At 40.6% G+C, this 20,402-nt stretch overlaps 1 pseudogene; it reads left to right on the top strand.

Annotated features, from left to right (window-relative positions):
• The window catches only part of LOC103204651, a 70,175-nt pseudogene extending 50,792 nt beyond the window's left edge, over positions 1 to 19,383 (top strand).
• Positions 19,384 to 20,402: the final 1,019 nt, after the last annotated feature.

Here is a 20,402-nt window from a genome sequence, read left to right as displayed (position 1 = left end):
TTTCTTTATTCTTCCCCTCCCAGGTTCTAGTTTTCAGCTTTTTTTTCTTTTCCCTGTTCCTGGTTGCAATTTTTTTTTTCTTTCTCATGGTTAACCCCGTTCCTTGTTTTTCTTTTTAAGGTTTTCCCATTTTTTTCTTCATTATTCTCCTTCTCTACCTTTTTTCTCCTATTGCCCTCTCCCTAGATATTACCCACTTTTTTTGTTTTGTTTTGGTTTTTCCTTTTTCCCTTTTTTTCTTTTTTTGGTTACAGTTCCTGTGTGAATACACAGTGTGTTTTTCATCCATTTACTTTTACTTTTTTGATGGTTATCTGATTGTTATTTTTGTCTGAGTGGAAGACAGCAACAGTCCCCATATGACACTACACCCACACCTCCTGCAGCTTCACTTACTGAGTGAGAGCTACCACTTCCTTCTCCACCAATGGGCCAACAATAAACAACCACCAAGAGCCTGACCTACCCTTTGTTGCTCTTTACAAACTGTTAACAGAGATCTAAATACAACAACTTGGAGACAACAGACCATCACAGTCCACACAAAGAAGCAAGATAAAGTGGTAGAAACAAGGGAGCAGGATACAGACCCAGAACACACCCCTGAGGAAGAAGCAGCACTGGAACTCTCTGATAAGGAATTCAAAAAGCATCAATTCTTCTTCAGTCTTCCTCATTCATTGTCCAGCTTTCACATGCATATGAGACAACTGAAAAGATCATGGCTTATGTCAGACACACTTTAGTCCTCAAGGAGACATCTTTGCTCCTCAGCACTTGAAAGAGGTCCTTTGCAGCCCACTTGCCCAGTGCTATATGTCATCTCTGGTAGTATAGTGCCTAAGGCACTTGACTGCTAACCAAAAGGCTGGAGGTTCAAACCCAGGAGCAACTCCTCAGAAGGAAGGTTGGGCAATCTACTTTGGCAGTGATACCACCTCAGAAACCCAAGGAGGGGCCGCAATGAGTCGGGTCCGACTCGACAGCACATAACAACAACAACATACATTGTCTGATGTCCTTACCGCTGCTTCCATTGCGGTGGACTGTAGAACCAAGCAATGTGAAGTCTTTGACAATTTCAATCTTTTCTCCATTTATCATGATGATACTTACAGGTCCATCCAGTTGTTAGGATTTTTGTTTTCTTTATATTGAGATGCAATCCATACTGCAGACTGTATTCTTCAATCCTCATCAGTAAGTGCTTCAAGTCATCCTCACTTTCAGCAAGCAAAGTTGTGTCATCAGCATACCACAAGTTGTTAATGATTCTTCCTCCAATCTTGATGCCACATTCTTCTTCATATAGTCCAGCTTCTCAGATTATTTGCTCAGCATATGGATTGAATAAGTATGGTGAAAGGATACAACCCTGTCACACTCCCTTCTTGATTTTAAACCATGCAGTGTCCCCTTGTTCTGTTCAAACAACAGTCTCCTGGTCTACGTACAGGTTCCTCATGAGTACAATTAAGTGTTCTGGAATTCCTATTCTTCTCAATGTTGTCCACAATTTGTTATGATCTACACAATCAAATGCTTTTGCATAGTCAATAAGACACAAGTAAACATCTTTCTGGTATTTTTTGCTTTGAGCCAAGATCCATATGGCATCAGCAATGATATCCCTTGTTCCATGTCCTCTTCGGAATCTAGCTTGCACCTCTGGAAGTTCTCTGTCAATATATTGCTGCAACCATTTTTGAATTATCTTCAGTAAGATTTTACTTGTGTGTGATATTAATGATATCATTTGATAATTTCCACATTCTGTGGAATACGTACAAATATGGATCTCTTCCAGTCACTTGTCCAGGTAGCTGTCTTCCAAATCTCTTGGCATAACTGAGTGTCTCCAGTGGGGCATCTGTTTGTTGAAACATCTCAATCTGTATTCCGTCAATTCCTGGAGCCTTGTTTTTTGTCAATTCCTTCAGTGCAGCTTCAACTTCTTCCTTCAACACCATTGGTTCTTGATCATATGACACCACCTGAAATGGGTGAAGATCGACCAGCTCTTTTTGGAACAGTGACTCTGTGTATCCTTCCATCTTCTTTTGATATTTCCTGCATCATTCATTATTTCGCCCACAGAAACTTTCAAGATTGCACCTCAAGGCTTAAATTTTTTCCTCAGTTCTCTCAGCTTGAGAAATGCCAAGTGTGTTTTTCCCTTTTGGTTTTCTAACTCCAAGTCTTTGCACATTTCATTATAGTAATTGGCTTTGTCTGCTTGAGCTGCTCTTTGAAATCTTCTGTTTAATTCTTTTATCTTGTCATTTCTTCCATTTGCTTTAGCTACTCTCCACTCAAGGGCAAGTTTCCGAGTCTCTTCTGACATCCATTTTGGTTTTTTCTTCTTTTCTCGTCATTGTAATGATCTCTTGCTTTCTTCATGGATGATGTTCTTGATTTCATTCCACAATTCTTCTGGTTTTTAGTCACTGGTGTTCAATGCATCAAATCTTTTCTTTAGATGGTCTCTAAATGCAGGAGGGATATATTCAAGATCATATTTTGGTTCTCTTGGACTTGTTCTAATTGTCTTCAACTTCAAGTTGAACTTGCATATGAGCAGTTGATGGTCTGTTCCACAATCAGCTCCTGGCCTAGTTTTGGCTGAAGATATTGAGCTTTTCCATCTCCTCTTGCCACAGATGTCATCAATCTGATTCCTGTGTATTCCATCTGGCAAACTCCACGTGTATAGCTGCCATTTGTTTTATTGAAAAAATGATATTTGCAATGAATAACTCGTTGGTCTTGCAAAATTCTATCATGAGATCTCCAGCATTATTTCTGTCACCAAGGCCAAATTTTCCAACTACCGGTGATTCTTCTTCGTTTCCAACTTTTGCATTCCAGTCACCAGTGGTAATTAACAAATCTTGATTGCATATTCGATCAATTTCAGACTGCAGAAGTTTATAAAAATCTTCAATTTCTTCATTTCTGGCTTTGGTGGTTGGTGCATAAATTTGAAAAATAATCATATTAACTGGTCTTCCCTGTATGCATATGGATAATATCCTATCACTGACAGCATTGAAGAAGGAAGAGGACATCCACTTCTCAAAGAACTGGCCAGGGAAAACCTTATGAATAGCAGAGAAACACTGCCTGATACCTTGTATACTGGCAAGTCCCAAACACCTTTCTTGAAACCAAACCTTTCCTCTGGGTTATACAATCATATTGCCATCAACATCTTGATATCTTCACTCAAACATTGCATGGATATCCCAAACTCAGTGTGTCCAAGAGCAACCAGTACTAGTTGCTATCAAGTCAACTCCAACACATGGTAATGCCATGTGTCAGAGAAGAACTGCGTGTGCTTCATAGGCCTTCAGAGGCCGGTTTTTTGTAAGTAGATCATCAAGCCTTTCTTCTGAGGATCTTTGGGTAGACGTGAACCCACAACCTTTCAGTTGGCAGCTGAGTACATTAACCATGTGCACCACTAAAGGATTTCAGTGTATCCAAAGTCATGTTTTTTCCTCATCCTCACTAGTCTCCCTCATCTCACTAAATAAGCTCAGTATTTACCCAGTTGCTCAATCTCATCACAGATTCTTCCTTTTTCTCAACTCCCATATCCAAACCCTATCATTCCTTTATTCAAAACATAGCCCCAATCTGTCCACCTCTCAATCTCTCCTCCAGCAATCTTTAGACCAAAAAACCAAAAACCAAACTCACTGCCATGGAGTTGGATCTCACTCATAGCAACCACTCCTTGGGTTTTCAAGATGGTATCTCTGGGGAAATAGATTGCCCAACCTTCCTTCTGAGGAGTGGCTGGTGAGTTTGAACCACCAGCCTTCTGGTTAGCCTTAGGCACTGTGCTATCAGACCTCCTCTCAAGCTTTTCTGTGGTTCAGGTCTGTTGAGCCTCACCTGCAAAGTCTTTGATTCTGAAGAAAGGCCTAGAATTTCCATTTCTAATCAGGTCCCAAAGGAGCCCTGGTGGCACAGTGGTTAAGTGCTCACCTGCTAACTGAAAGGTCACGGTTTGAACCACCAGACTCCTCAGGAAAAAGATGTGGCAGTCTGCTTCCATAAAAATTTATAACCTTAGAATCCCTGTGGGGCAGTTCTCCTCTGTCTTTTAGGGTCATTATGAGTTGGAATCAATTTGACACCAATGGGTTTTTTTAATCAAGTCCCAAATGATTCTGATGTTGCTGATCCAAAGATCACACTTTGGGAACCACTGCCAGAGACTAAGCCCTATCTTTCACCTATCTCTGCTACCATAATAACCTAATTGCTACCTCCCTTACTATCTTGTGGGAGCTCTGGTGGCATAATGCCTAAGGCATCAGACTGCTAACTAAAAGAATGATGGTTCAAACCCACCAGCCACTCCTTAGAAGGGAGATTGAGCAATCTACTTCTGCAGTGATACCATTTCAGAAATCCAAGGAGGGGTCGCTATGGGTCATATCCGACTCCATGGCAGTGACTGTGGTTCTTTGGTTTTTACTGACTAGATGAGTAGCCAAGCCATGCCTATCATGTTCAAGGTATACTTAGCTCAGTGTATACACAGGATCTGCTGAATAAATTTTATTGTATACATGGATGGACAAATGAATGAATGAATAAATAATCTTATACTAGAAAAAGGTAACAATTTCAAGTTTCTCACTAACATAATTCAACAAACTTCTCAGATTAAGTCAGTTTCATTTCCATAAGTAAATTATCTTCCAAACAAACAAGTTAAAACAATACCATATGAGAGCTGCCACTGAATACAAATCATTTTCCCAAAAACAGACCAACAGCAGAGCCATGAAATCTGGAAGTAGTATGTCTTTTCTAGTATTTTTATTTTAGATAATTAAATATCAGCCTTTACAGCAGATAACACTTTTACAAATACTTCCAGATTAAATAGCTCATGGTACATGACAATTATGTCAACACCATTTCATAGAATATATATTCCTCCCTCACATAATGGCAAATTTTCAAGTTTCAATTAATTCTCTACTACACGGCATGATGGAAACCTCATCTCTGGGCACAGCTTAAGTGTCTGTGCCCAACAGGGAATGGAACTCTACAGATACTCAATAATAAAGCAAACAGATTAATAAAAAACTCAAAGGAACTTACAGCCCCCTACCCTCAAAACAGTGTCTGCTCTTCTTGATCCCTATTAGAAGGCCTATTCTATGCTTGCTCATTAAGCAAATATTTTTGAGCAAGGGCTTTATTTTATTTATAACCTATCAGGATTGTTTTCAGCATTATTCTATAATTACCCTATTCCTTATAAAATGAAAATTTGTTACCCTTTTTTCTGCTTGAAATCCTCCAATGGCTCCCAGTGACCTTGAAGAAAAAGTCTATATTCTTTAGCACATCACATGAGACCCTTCCTAATCTACTTTTCCTGATTGCTCCTTCTTTTTCCAACTACATTTCTTACCATTCCTCACAATCTAACCCCTTCAGTTTTGAAAACAAATTTGCTTCTCCTTGCCTAGCAAACCCTCTACAGTTCACCTCCATCCCAATCTAATTCCAGTTCTCTTTCCAAACTACTGAAACATATGTGGACGACATGCCTCTCTCTGAGTTTGCTTCCACTACAGCTCTTCTTAGGTTGTTTGGCAAGAGTACATTTACTTGTTTTCTCCTTGACTACACTGCGACCTCCTCAGATCTGAGTTGTATTCATTTCATGCCCCAGCACCTAACACAGTGCCTGACACAAGCAGGGCTCAGATGAAAGAAGCTTTTATCCACCTTCCACCAAGAGGAGGTCTAAGCAGCAAGAGCCCTTGAGTTTCCAGAACAGCAATGTTGACTGAAAGTAAGTTTGACAGAACAATTTCTACTTTCTGATGGATATTTATCAAACTAGAATAATGTTGCCACAAGATGAATTAGGCTCCAAAACAGACCGAATGAAGACCACCCTAGGCAAGCTAAGGGCCTATGAGGCCCTGCGTGACCCGATCCCTGGTGACACTTTTATCTTACACTCCCTTGCCCATCCACTGCCACCACCTTTCTACTCATGTCCTTGACCACACCAAGCACATTTTCACTTCAGGGCATACAATTCACACTTGTTCCTTCATCTGGAATGTTGGCTCTCTCACTTCAGAGGTCTCTACCAAATGTCACCATTTCCCTCTCCACCACTCTAAAGCAGCATCCCATCACCCTCTTAACCTCCTACATCTGAAAACTACCAGACATTATATTTTGTGTTTATCTGTGTGTTCACTGACCATCCCCCCCACAAGAAATATAGGCTTTTTGTTGTTGTTGTTGTTGTTGTTGCTGCTGCTGCTGGTGCTACTGTAGGCTGCCCTCCAACAGGCCATGACTCATGCATGGTAACCCCATGCACAACCAGATCCACTGGGTTCTCATCGGCTGATTTTTTGCAAGTAGATTTCCAGGCCTTTCTTTTTAGTCCAACTCCGTCAGGAAGCTCCAGTGAAATGTATATGAATCACAGCAATTCACAAGCATCCAATGACAGACAAGTGGTAGCTACACATGAAGTGCACTGGCCAGGAATTGAGCCTGGGTCGCCTGCATAGAAGGCAAGAATTTGACCAGAGAACCATAGACTTTAAGGACTCATTCTGTTTACTGCTAAATTCCCAATACCCAGAAGGTGCTTGACTCAGTAAACACTCGAAATATTTATCTATAAAATGAAGCCTTATATAAAGTGAGGAACTTACCAACATTCTGAGGATTACTGTGCTGTGCTTAAACATTGTGAAAAAATTTGCCTCAGTTTCCTGACTTCAGGAATTAGTCTATATTATTTTTTTTATTCCAGTGAGAGTGTTCAATATCTAATAGAATTTTGCTCCAAAACCCCTCCCAACAGTAGGTATAAATCTTTGAGCCAAAATGTGTGTGTGTGTGTGTGTGTGTGTATAGAATCTTGAAGTATCAGATAATTCAATGAGTGCCTTGTAATAAGAATCTTTAACAATAGCCTGTCAGCATGTTCCCAGCTCTCTAGAGGATTGTGGCAGTATCTCCCTTCAGCCTTATATTCCAAGTTTCTTCTACCCAACCTAGCATGGGGTTTGCTACCCTCTCTCAGAGCTGTAGATAGGAGATGTTCCTACAGGCCTGCTCCTCTGAGGCAAATTAAATGGTGCTAGGAGTCCCTGATGGAGCTATGGTGGCACAGTGGTTAAGACATCCAGCTGCTAACAAAAAGGTCAGCAGTTCAAATCCACCAGCCACTCCACAGGAGAATGATAAGGCAACCTGTTTCTGTAAAGGTGTATAGCCTTGGAAACCCTACAAGGCAGTTCTCTTCTGACCTATAGGGTCACCATGAGTCAGAATCGACTTGATGGCCATAGATTTGGTTTAGTTTGGGTTTGGTTTGGTTTGCTTTAGGAGTCCCTGGGTTGTACAAATAATTAATGTACTTAGCCACTAACCAAAAGGCTAGAGGTTTGAGTCTACCCAGAAGAGCCTTGGAAGAAAAGCCTGGCTATCTATTTCTGAAAAATCAGCCACTGAAGTTCCTATGCAGCACAGTTCTACTCTGACATACAAGGAGTCATCACAAGTCAGCATCAACTCAACAGCGGGGTTAACCCCCATGATACATAATTACCTGGAATATTATCTGGGAACTCATAGCACAGTGATTACACCTGCAAATCCATGATATACTTACCATGGATTCCCAAATTGATTACTTCAAGACTTGAGATGCCAGCCAGAATAGTCTTAGCTTCTCTTTTTCCTAAGCCTTTTATCCTTCTGCCATAATAGTGCATTATGACAACTGATCACTTGTCGTCCATCTTTCTACTCTGAGCTAGAAAACTAAATGTCCTAAATCCTGAACCATCTTTTAACCTCTTGGTAATTCCATCATTTACACTGTGAAAAAAGAAACAAACAAGTGAGCAGACCATCTTCTCCACAGCAGAGATTATGAAGATTAATGTAAAAGTACCAATCTTTAAAAGGTTTATAATCTAGTGACTACTTCTTTCATAAAATGAGTTGTCATAAATGCTGGAAAAAGTAACCAGGAACAATTTCTACAATTTTCAAAATTGTTTATAACCCTTTATAAAGTCCTTAAGGACAGCTTCAGCTATGACAACTAGCCAAGTTTCAGGAATACTTTTCGGGTAACATTCCTTGACCTATCCTTTCCCCTTCTCACTGAGATTTTTTTTCTACTGCTATTTTTACAAATATTGATGCAGATCAGATGCACAAAGTAGAAGTCACTTTATATCCCATTCACATAGCAGATTTCTATGTCTCTGCCTCCATCTGTTGGAAATCAAGAGCTACCTGGCCAGCAGGCAACTAAGAGAAACCATACAAGTGAAGATAGAATTAATTGGAATGACTACAAAACATCAAAAGGAGAGGTGCTGCTGGGAAAAAAAAAAAAACTAATAACCACAACCCTAAGTTCTCCCTGAAGTCTCCTCCCTAGGAACACACAGATCATAAATCATCATGTTGCCTTTGAAACTGAATGGAGCAACCAGATACAGAGATTGGGTCTTGAACTATGTGGAATGCTAATCTGTTAAAAGGTGAGATCTGGGCTTTACACTTGACAAAGAGTGTTCTGTGAGAATTACCTGAGGAGAGATAAGGAGGGGGAAGACAGACATAAAAATGGGCTTATGTGATAAAGAGTTACCTGAGCTTAACAGACACTCACTCCTGGAAAACTTCAGTTTAAGACAATCAACCAGGTAACTAACTCCTTTTCAAATCTAGTTAGACCAAAGAATGCCCCACCAAAGTTTGTGGGTAGTATGTTTTATCAAAGATTGTAATGTAGAGACTGTGTTAGCTAAGGACAGGTTATAAAGACCAACACAAACCAAATACATTGTCGTGGAGTTGACTCTGACTCATAGCAATCTTATAGGACAGAACAGAACTGCCCCTCAGGGTTTCCAAGGCTGTAAATCTTTATAGAAGCAGATCACCACATCTTTCTACCATGGAGTGACTAGTAGGTTTGAAAATCCTTTTGGTTAGTAGCCATGAGTTTTAACCACTGTGCCACAAGGGCTCACTTGCTATAGACCAAGGGAGATGAAAGATTCTGATTGCCAACCATATCCAAAAAGAATACCCAACCCTGTGGCTATGGCCCTGAGCCACCCTTCAGGCCTGGACTTGAACTCACTCCCAAGGCATAAGTCGCAGTCAAACAATACACAGGATTACCAGCCGAACAGGGAGCTCTGGTAGCATAGTGCCTAAGGCACTTGACTGCTAACCAGAAGGCTGGCAGTTCAAACCCACCAGCCACTCCTCGGAAGGAAGATGGGGCAATCTACTTCCATAGTGATACTTCCTCAGAAACCCAAGGACGGGTCTGACTTGATGGCACATAACAACAACAACAACCAGCCCAACAACTACACCAGGGCAATGCAATCCTTACAACAATCAACCATGCGAGATAAGAAGGGCAGCATCTGCACAGGGAGAATGGAAGTGAGGGAGGCAGGAATGCATAGGCAAGAAGGACAAAGGAAAAGGGTAACCACAGGGAGGAAGTGAAGAGAGCTGTTACAATGTAGGGAATGTAATCAGTGCCACAAAACAAAACGTATGAACTGTTGAATGTAAAACGAATCTGCTTTGTAAAATTTCATCCATATCACAATAAAAAGCTTTAAAAAAAAGAAGAAGAAGAAGAACATCCGGGTGGGATGAGGAAAGAGATGAGGCCCCAAAACAGTCTCACTGTACTTCCATTATTTTCTTATGAGCCCTTATTTCTTCCCTCTGCTGATAATTGACAGAGAAGGAAGGTTCCCACTGTTAGAAGAGGTGAAGGGGACATTCACTCCTCAAACTTTTACTAAGGTACACCAGGACAGACAGTGTGTTGAGTGCTGGGAATACAAAGACAATTTTTAGGGCAATCAAAGTCCAGGGGGTCAACCCAATGGACCTAAGAATTCCTTTCCCATGTAAGATTAGGAAACCATGCTACTAATTAGGAGTCGCTGAATGGGGTCAACAATTACTACACTTGCTGCTAACTAACAAAAGCTTGGCAGTGCTAGTCCACCCAATGGCTTCTCGAAAGAATGTCCTATGGATCTATTTCTGAAATATCAGCCATTGAAAACGTCATGGAGCACAGGTGTCACAATCAATGCAAATAGTTGGTTGCTTGGTGGCTACTAACAAGAAGGCTAACAACTTTCTGTTGAAATACTTTCCCAGAGAAAAAACTTTCATCAGCGTAGCACTGACCTGAGCTTGGCATGACAAGAAAAGATAAATAACAGCACAAGGAACCCAGGGATGCTCTTGCAGCTTCCACATGCCCTGAGAAGCCATCAGACACATTTTGGTCCAATAACTCTACTTGCCAACTCTGAAAAATATTTTCCATCTACTTCAGTTTTCCTCCCTCTATAAGTGGCCTAGTTGCTATGGAATACATTTTGACATTTACAAAAATTATCTATAGATGGTAAATACTTCGACTCATAGTGATACACAATCCCCATAGAAGGAGTAAATCTAAAATTATGGGCAGTGGTAACTGACATGCATGCACAATTATGTTGCCTAAACAATGCATGTGTGTGTGTGTGTGTGTGTGTGTGTGGCCCAAAGCATTTTAACCATCACCCTATTTATTCCTTTCTATAAAAGCATTGCATTTCCTTAAAATCAACTCAAAGAATAAAAGACCCAAACAGTATTGAATGCTTAAATTTCTTTCCTGGGTAATGTGTATATGCTATCCTAATTCAATTATCACTATTTTTGGAAGATATTTCTATTCTTTTATTTGGAAAGTCATTTTGACCTTTCCTATTTGCATAAAGTATTACAGGCTGTAACATTCCTGAGGTTTATAATAACAGTGGGCATTTACTATTAATTTACTCAATCGTTCAACTGTTGACTTCTCTCAAACCTTGTCTCTTAAAAGCCCAGTAAGACTCTTCTTTGGGTTCTCAAAGGGAATCTCGGTGGCACAGTGGGTAAAACACTTATCTGCTAACTAAAAGGTCAGCAGTTTGAACCCACCAGCTGCTCAAGATGTGGCAGTCTGCTTCCCTAAAGATTTACAGCGTAGGAGACCTGTGGGGCAGTTCTACTCTATTCTGCAGGATCGCTATGAGATGGAAACAACTTGATGGCAGTAAGTAGGTTTAGGCTTTCAAGGCATCCTGTGTGGTCTCTAGCAGCTCCCTTGTCTGACCCCTAGAACTACAAGACTACCTGTCTGTCTCCAATAAGGACAGGGAACAAATCAAATGCAAAGACTCTTATTCTCTTGTTTTGCCACAGAAGCTCTTAAGTTCCTGCAATCTAGTGGGTGGGTGCTCAATAAAGGTTGAAAATTACTAATGATCACAGTTTTACTGACTTACTACTATATTGAGGCATTGGTGGTTCAATGGTAGAATTCTTACCTTCCATGATGGAGACTCAAGTTGGATTTCCAGCCAATATACCTTAAGTACAACTACTACCCACCTATCAGTGGAAGCTACCATGTTGCTATGATGCCACACAGGTTTCAGCAGAGCTTCCAGACTAAGATGAACTAGGAAGAAAATCCTGGTGATCTACTTCTAAACATCAGCCAGTGAAAATTCTATGGATGACAACAGTCCAATCTTCAACGTGGGAATGGCACAGAACCAGGAAGAGATTTGTTCTGTTGCATTCAACCTGGAGTCACCGTGAGTAGGGGTCAACTGCACAGTAGCTAACAAAAACTACTATTATATTACATGCAACAAGGTGCAGTAAATATTCCCTTCAAGGAGTTAATTTCAACTCAGGACATTTACAGAAAAACAGGAAGTAAGCTGTTCAGGCAGAGGACAAGCAATCAGCATGAAGAATTTGAATGTGTGTTGGAAGAGGTACAGGGGCAAGCAGGCCGAGGTGATCTTTAAGGTCCCTCTCATTCCTGAGAGTCTTTGGAAGGGACAGAGCTCACCATTCCCATCTGCACTGCAGGGAAGAAACCACCAAACCACTCATTGCTGTCGGATCGCCTCCTAGAGACCCCTCCTTGGGTTTTCGCGGGCTGGTGGTATCACTATGGAAGTAGATTGCCCAATCTTCCTTCTGAGGAGTGGCTGGTGCATTTGAACCACCAGCCTTCTGGTTAGCAGTCAAATACCTTAGGCACTACACCACCAGAGCTCCCAGGGAAGAAACCAAGCAGTAGCATTTTGTTAAATCTTATCACTTCAACCAAGAATGTGGTGTCAAGGGTAGGAATGTTATCTCAAATACTCAACCTGCCTGCAGGAAGAGACCACTGATTAAACTGCTGTTTCCTTTCTATTTCTGCACAAAGCCTATTCATGCCACATGATTTGCTGGGGGAATAAAATGAGTTATCATATGCAAAAAGCTTAGAAACCGTTCCTGGTAAATGGTGAGCACTCAGTATCTGTTACCTATTATTTCTTTTCTATTTAGTCAGAATAAACGTAAGCCATGAAGATAATTTCAGTGACCATTATTTTCCTTATCTTCTGAAGTGCCCACCGTTTCATTATTCAGCCAACATGCAAATGAACAGAGGTGAGAAACTGCAATCCTAAAACAAACAAATAAAAAAAAGACATCTTCCTCTGCAAGTTTATGGTTTCTGCTTATGTAGAAGCCACAAATTAAAGAGGTGTTGCTTTCTAAGCTGTATAAACCTGCTCAACGGGAGAGAGACCTGGCGATCTGCTTCCCTAAAGATTACAGCCAAGAAAACTCTATGGAGTAGTTCTACCCTGTCATATGGGGTCATTATGAGTCAGAATTGACTCAATGTAGTACAATTAATACCATATTCCAAGTACATTTGAATCTTAAAGGCAGACTGCCAGTATTCACTGACTAATGCCTGAACAGAGTATATGCGAGTGAGTTTGCTGATAGATACCAGAAGGCTGGCAGTTCAAACCCACCAGCCACTCCTCTGAAGGAAGGTTGGGCAATCTACTTCTGTAGTGATACCTCCTCAGAAACCCAAGGAGGGGTTGCTATGAGTCAGGTCTGACTCCACAGCAGTGAGTTTGGTTTTGGTTTATGCAGGGTAAACAGAACTTAAGTAACTCACTCTCAGGGAACCATTAAAGCATTTTTTTAAGAGGTGAAAATATGTACAGATTCAGTATTTGCCAATCGTGCAGCAAAGTTATCTCACTCAAGAAAATATTTTTCAGGGATTCCTAGCTTTCAGGGGGCTATCTACTCCTTAATAATAATCTAATCTAAGTTGTAAGACCTAGAAACAAAGGGATATATATTAAATTAGCATGTACATTTCAGAAGTCTAAACCAAAAACCAAACTCACAGCCACTGAGTCACAGAGACCCCCCACTGGGTTTCCGAGGCTGTAAATCTTTGCGGAAGTAGACTGTCCCATCTTTCTCCCACAGAGAGGCTGGTGGGTTTGAAGCACTGGTCTTCTGGTTAGCAGCCAAACATCTTATTCACTACATCACCAGAGCTCCTTAATGGACCCTAAATGTACTCTGATGGCATAGTGGGTAAAGCATTTGGCTGCTAACCAGAAGGTCAGCGGTTCACGCCCACCAGCTACTCTAAGGAAGGAAGATGAGGCAACCTATTTCTTTAAACATTTAGAGCCTCGGAAACCCAATGGGGGTCACTATGAGTAAGAATCAACTCCATGGCAGTGGGTTTGGTTTTGGAATGGACCCTAGGTTAGAAGAGTTAGTCTGAACAACAGAAGGTAAATTCTGTGTGTCAGCCCTCCCTACAGAAAAGACTGTCAGCCTCCTTTAATGAGCTACTCCCAGATTTACAGACTCCCTTCTGTTTAAGGAACTCTAACTGTTTGAAATTAGCCCAACTTCTAATGTCAAAGAGAAAGGATTAGAAGTGCTACCATACACAGTAAAACCTTACCTACATTGCATTAAATTATTTAAAAATATGAAATAGAAAATTATTTTATTACTCACAAACATTCAGAAAGTCAGAACAAGTCAGTCAAATAAAGCCTCATAGAGGCTGCAGAGTGAGAATCTCTGATGAACAAATTCAAAATTGGTGTAATTAGCTCACTCAACATGTAAACTAAGGCTTCTGTAGAATTAGAATAAAACCAAGAGAAACCAATTGCCCATCAAGTTGATTCTGACTCACAGCAACCCCATGGACATGAGTAGAACTGTGCTCCGTCAGTTTTCAACGGTTGATTTTCTGGAAGTAGATCCCCAGGCCTTTCCTCTGAGGTATCTCTGGATGGACTCAAACCTCCAGCCTTTCAGTTAGCAGTACAGCACATTACCTGTTTGCACCTCTCAGGGAATCGGAGGCTAGAGTAGGACCTTTAAAAAGAGTATGATGTTAGCAGTTTTAAACATAGCAATTCCTTCCCATGTTACTTACCCTTCTATAAACAAATGTAATTGCCTAAATCATGAATAAAAAGCTCGTTAATAAGAGTCACCAAGCCCAGCCTCAGATAAATGCAATTTTCAAATTTCTGTATTCATCTGAGTATGGCTTTACTAAGCATATTGGTGTGTCCAGGTCCCATTTCAGGCCAAAGGAAAAAGAACATTTCATCCTTCTCTGATTGTATCTGTGTCCCAGTTGAACACCTCACTGACTGTGGTAACTGACCACTTTCCATGGTAAACAACAGCGTCAGGAGAAGGCCTTGGGGAGTATCTTGGCCACAGTACAGAGTTAGAATCTAGGCACACCAGGACAGCCATCTGTGGTTAACTCAACCTTCTTAGCTGAACTCCCAGGGGCTTCTCCATAGCACAGGCATACTACTCCCATATAAATCAATCTGGATGGTAGTTGGGTAAACACATCTTATCTCACACCTAAAACTTAACTGTGGTTCAAGAAGTTGCATTAGAGGACTTCCGGTAAGATGGAGGAATAGGCAGACAAGCAACACAGACTCTCCTCAACAAAGAAAAGACCAATTGACAGAGACACAAAACATAATCTTAGAGTCCTGAGCTTTGAAGGGAACTATACAGAAGAGGATTAGGCACCAACTAGTGGAAAAACCTCAACAAAAACAATGAGTACAGAGATGATCAGAGCGGCAGACTGTCAGCTCTGACAGGACCAATAGCCTGAATATTTCCAAGTGGTGTTGGGACCTGAGAATTGACCTAAATATCAGCCCTGGTCACTAGGGCTGCAGGGACAACTGTGCTGGTAGCCTATGACTAGGAAGGTAAATAGCAAGGAGGGAGACAACCTGAGCTGTTGACCTTTCACTGTCTGTGGGTGCAGCCATTTTGATTGTCTACAAGTGGCGGCCATTTTAGATATTTAAAGTGACCAAGGGCACAGCTATTTTGAATTTTTACAGGTGGCAACCATTTTGGATTTTAAAATGATAGCATTCTCATTCGGATTCCAGAGACCTAAGAATAAGTTCTGTTTGCCAAGGTCAGCAGGGACAAATGAGAGGCTGACAACAGGAAAGGAGACAGGTGGTAAGTGTATAAGTGCTGTCAACTAGCGAATAAAGGAGCACAGTACCCTGCTTGTGTAGAAAACACACAAAGAAAACGAAAATTGTGGACAAGTCACTCCAACATATAATCACCGATTAAATATAAACACAAAAATGTCACAATGCCTCAGAGACAACAGAGCATCACACTCCATACAAAGAAGCAAGATAAAGCAGGAGAAACAAGGGACCAGGATACAGACCCAAAACACATCCATGAGGAAGATGCAGCATTGGAAGTCTCTGATAAGGAATTCAAAGGAATTATATTTAGGTATCTTCAACAAATTGAGAGACACAGAGAAAATCCTAGAACAATTTCAAAAGATAATACAAGAATAAAATGACAAAATAAATGAAAAATTAGAAATGATACAAAATCTACACACAGAAATCCAGAAGATTAATACTAAATTTTCAGAAATAGTAAGACATTGAATGGGCAAAGGAGCAGAACTGAATCAATGGAAGACAGAATTAGGGAGATTGAAGGCAAATACCTGAACACTTCTTTGCAAAGGGATCAATCAGAAAAAAAATCAAAACAAAACGAAGAAAGCCTAAGGTTCGTGTGGGGTGCCATCAAAAGGAATAACCTACATGTAATCAGAATTCCAGAATAGGAAGACACAAATAAAACCACAAAGAAAATTGTCGAAGATTTGTTGGAAGAGAATTTTCCTGATATCATGAAAGACGAGAATATATCCATTTAGGTCGTCCAACGAACACCAAACAGGAGAGACCCCAAAAGAAAATCACCAAGACATATCATCATCAAACTTACCAAAACCAAAGACAAAGCAAGAATCATGAGAGCAGCACAGGAAAAACAAAAAATTACCTACAAGGGACATCCAGTAAGACTAAGCTAGGATTTCTCAACAGAAACCATGCAGGCAAGAAGACAATGAGACAGTAATATATAAAACACTGCAAGAGAAAAATTTCCAACCAAGACTTATGTATCCAACAAAACTATCCCTCAAATATGACGGTGAAATTAGGACATTACCAGATAAGGAGAAATTAAGAGAATTTGTTAAAACCAGACCAACCTTACAAGAGATGCTAAAGGGAGCCCTTTGGATAGAGAAGCAACAACAGCCAACAACAACTGACCATTAACACACATGATGATATAACCCAGAAACCAACCCACCTATGGAAATATCCAAAGTAAATAAGCCTACAGGATTGTAAACAGGAAACCAGAGACATCAATTGACAAATGAGGAAAACTACAAACCAAAAAGAGGGAAAAAACAGAACTTCTAGATGGTAGGGAAGTTAAGACAACTACAACATAGAACAGACTGTTCTAAACTTGGGAAGAAAACTATAAATCACAGGGTAACCTCAAAGAAAAATGATAAACCTTCACATCAAAAACAGAGGACCAGCATAAATATTCAGCAAATACTGAAACAATAGCAATGAAGGAAGTGATAACACGATTCATAAACAAAACAAGCTCAGCATAGAAAATTATATGGAACAAAGAAATTGACACCACAAAAAAGCACATAACAAAAATTACAGCAACAAATTCATATTTGCCAATAATTATATACCTGGCAAGGGACTTATCTCTAAGATTTATAGCGGAAGAGTGGATGACCAAACTATGGTACATACACATAAGGGAATGCTGTGCAGCACTAAAGAATAATGCAGAGTCTGCAAAACACTGCATAATATGGATGAAATTAGAGGACATTATGCTGAGTGAAGTAAGTCAATCACAGGACAATTATAGTATTATATCATTGTTGTGGGGGGTCAAGGAAAGGTTTATATATAGAGGGAAACTTTGTTGGTTGCCAGGGGTGGGAGGGGAAGGGAGGGAACACTGCAAAAAAAAAATGCATTGAACCATGGCACTTTAGTTTTGTATATTTCGCTGTACATAAATTATATTTCAATAAAATGCATTAAAAAAAAAAGGCACTACTTTAGAAAAAAAGCCAAACTCACTGCCATCAAGTGAATTCCAACTTATAGCGACCCCCTCCTTGGGTTTCCGAAGCAGTATCTCTACGGAAGTAGATTACCCAGTCTTCCTTTCCAGGAGTGCCTGGTAGGTTTGAACCTCCAGCCTTATGGTTAGCAGTCAATTGCCTTAGGCACTACACCACCAGAGCTCCCATTCTGACTCACAGCAACCCTATACACAGAGTAGAACTGCCCCATAGTATTTCCAAGGTTGGAAATCTTTACCAAAGTAGACTGCATCATTTTTCTCCCATGGAGTGGTTAGTAGGTTCAAATCACTGTCCTTTTGGTTAGTAGCATAACGCATTAACCACTGCATCACCAGAAAAAAAGGGACTCCAAAAGAAGGAACTAAGTCTTGCTGAGGAAGTTCAGTTCACCTCTCTCTCAAGTGGTAGACTTGAGGTATGGTAGGGCAGACAAAAGGGAACAAGAAAAGGTTAGGTACCTCTGCAGTCACTTCACATTTTCCATGGTCAGATTTATGACAAACATCTCAAAAGGATTTTTTTTTAATTGACTCTGCTGGCCAAGGCTTGCTTTATCAAGTTCCCATATAAGAAAAGAAGACCAGGAATTGGAGACGATTTTCTAAAAACAACATCAAGTCCTGGTAACCAGGCTCACATTAACTCTCACATTAACTCTCACATTAACTCTTCCCTGTTCCTTACTTTCCACATCTAATGAGTAACCCAAGCCTGTCAGTTTTCTTCTTCAAAAGGTCTTCACATTCCCTACACTCCCACTAGGAGCCCTGTTGTTGCAGTAGTCAAATGCTTGGCTGCTAACTGAAAGGTCAGCAGCAGTTAGAACCCACCAGCCACTCCATAGGAGAAAGTTGTGGCAGTTTGCTTCCATAAAAACTTATAGCTTTGGAAACATTAAGGGCAGTTTTCGGTCCTCTAGGGTCACTATCAGCCAATCCACTTGACAGCTTTGGTTTTCTTAATACTCTCTTTCCCAATTTCAATGCTCCAGTCTAAGACAGCTGCCAAAATGATCCACTTGTTACGCCCCTTTCAATTCACTGTGCACACAGCTGCCAAAGCAATCTTCCAAAAACAAACTTCTACCTACCTTACCAAAAAGAAACAGGAAAAAATTCCATGGCTCCTAGGTACAGAGAGAACAGATTAGAGACTGGTTGGTCTGAGAGGAGTATCTTGGTGGTACAAACGGTTAACTAACTCACATGCTTGGCTGCTAACTTAAAGGGTGAAGGTTCAAGTCCACCCAGGGACACCAGGGAAGAAAGGCCTACTTCCAAAAGATCAGCAACTGAGCTCTGCTGCATCTACTGCGAGAACGAAGATCATTTTCAGCAACCAGACTATCAACATTCCAGAAAATGTCGACATCAATTTGAAGGGGCCCACATTTATTGTGAAGGGGCCCAGAGGAATTTTGCAGAGAGACTTTAATCACATCAACATAGAACTCAGTCCCTCCTTGAAAAGAAAAAGAAGAGGCTTCGTGTTGACAAATGGTGGCGAAACAGAAAGGCTACAGTTCACACTACCTGTGGTTATGCACAGAACATGATCAAGAGTGTTACATTGAGCTTCTGTTACAAGATGAGGTCTGTGTATGCTTATTTATCCATCAATGTCATCATTCAAGAGAATGGATCTCTTGTTGAAATGTGAAACTTCTTGGGTAAAAAATAGATCCATAGGGTTCAAATGAGGCCAGGTGTTGCTTGTTTAGTATCTCATGCACAGAAAGATGAGTTAATTCTTGACGGAAACAACACTGAACTTATATCAAATTCAGCTGCTCTGATTAGCAAGCCACAACAGTTAAAAACAAAAATATCTAAAAAATTTTGGATAGTATCTAGGTCTCTGAAAAAGGAACTATTCAACAAGCTGATAAGTAAGAGCTAAGAGTTGTCCAGCTATGGAAGCGAGGTCAGATGATGCCTATGAACTATGGCTGATAATTTTGATGCAATAAAAACCATCTATTTAAAAAAAAAAAAAAGCAATTGAAAACCCCATAGAGTGCAGTTCTACCCTGCCACACATGGGACACATGGGGTCGCCATGAGTCAGAGTCAACTGGACAGCAACCGGTTGGCTGGTCTGACAGGTACCTATACCAAAGTCCTGCAGACAAAAAATGTTCAAGAAAAAGTAAAGGAAGAAGAAACAAAAGCTAGTATACTTTGTGATCTCTTTTTGAAATACGCTAAACTAAAAACCAAACCTATTGCCATCAAATCAATTCTGACTCATATATACCCTACAGGACAGAGTAGAACTGCCCCCATAGGGTTTCCAAGGCTGTAAATCTTTACAGAAGCAGATTGTCATGTCTCTCTCCCATGAAATACAAACCAAAAAAACAAAAAAAACTCACTGCCATTGAGTGGATTCCAACACATAGTGACCCCCACTGGGTTTCCAAGTTGGTAAATCTTTACAGAAATAGATTGTCCAGTCTTCCTTCCATGGAGTGGCTAGTGGGTTTGAACCACCAGCCTTCTGGTTATCAGTCAAATCCTTAGGCACCATGCCACCAGAGCTCCTTCCATGAAATACGGCAGAGGTGAATATGTATACCCAGTCTATTTCCAAAGGAAATTTGAAGTGCCACTCCTCGGAAGGAAGATGGGGCAATCTACTTCCGTAGTGATACTGCCTCAGAAACCCAAGGAGGGGTCTCTATGAGTCAGGTCTGACTCAACGGCACGTAACAACAACAACAATAAAACAAAAGGTAAATTCCAAAACACAAGTTATTAAAGCAAGAACTAGAAGACAAGGAAGGAAAGATGGAAGGAAAATCAGAGGCCCTAACTATAGGCAGGAGCTCTGGTAGTGTAGTGCCTAAGGCACTTGACTGCTAACCAGAAGGCTGGTAGTTCAAATCCACTAGCCACTCCTCAGAAAGAAG

The sequence above is a fragment of the Orycteropus afer genome, unplaced genomic scaffold, assembly GCF_000298275.1.
Source record: "Orycteropus afer afer isolate SDZICR_OR568_19922 unplaced genomic scaffold, OryAfe1.0 scaffold00255, whole genome shotgun sequence".
Classification (NCBI taxonomy): Eukaryota; Metazoa; Chordata; class Mammalia; order Tubulidentata; family Orycteropodidae; genus Orycteropus; species Orycteropus afer.
Note: the sequence above shows the minus strand (reverse complement) of the source record. Positions and strands in the feature narration are given on the sequence as shown.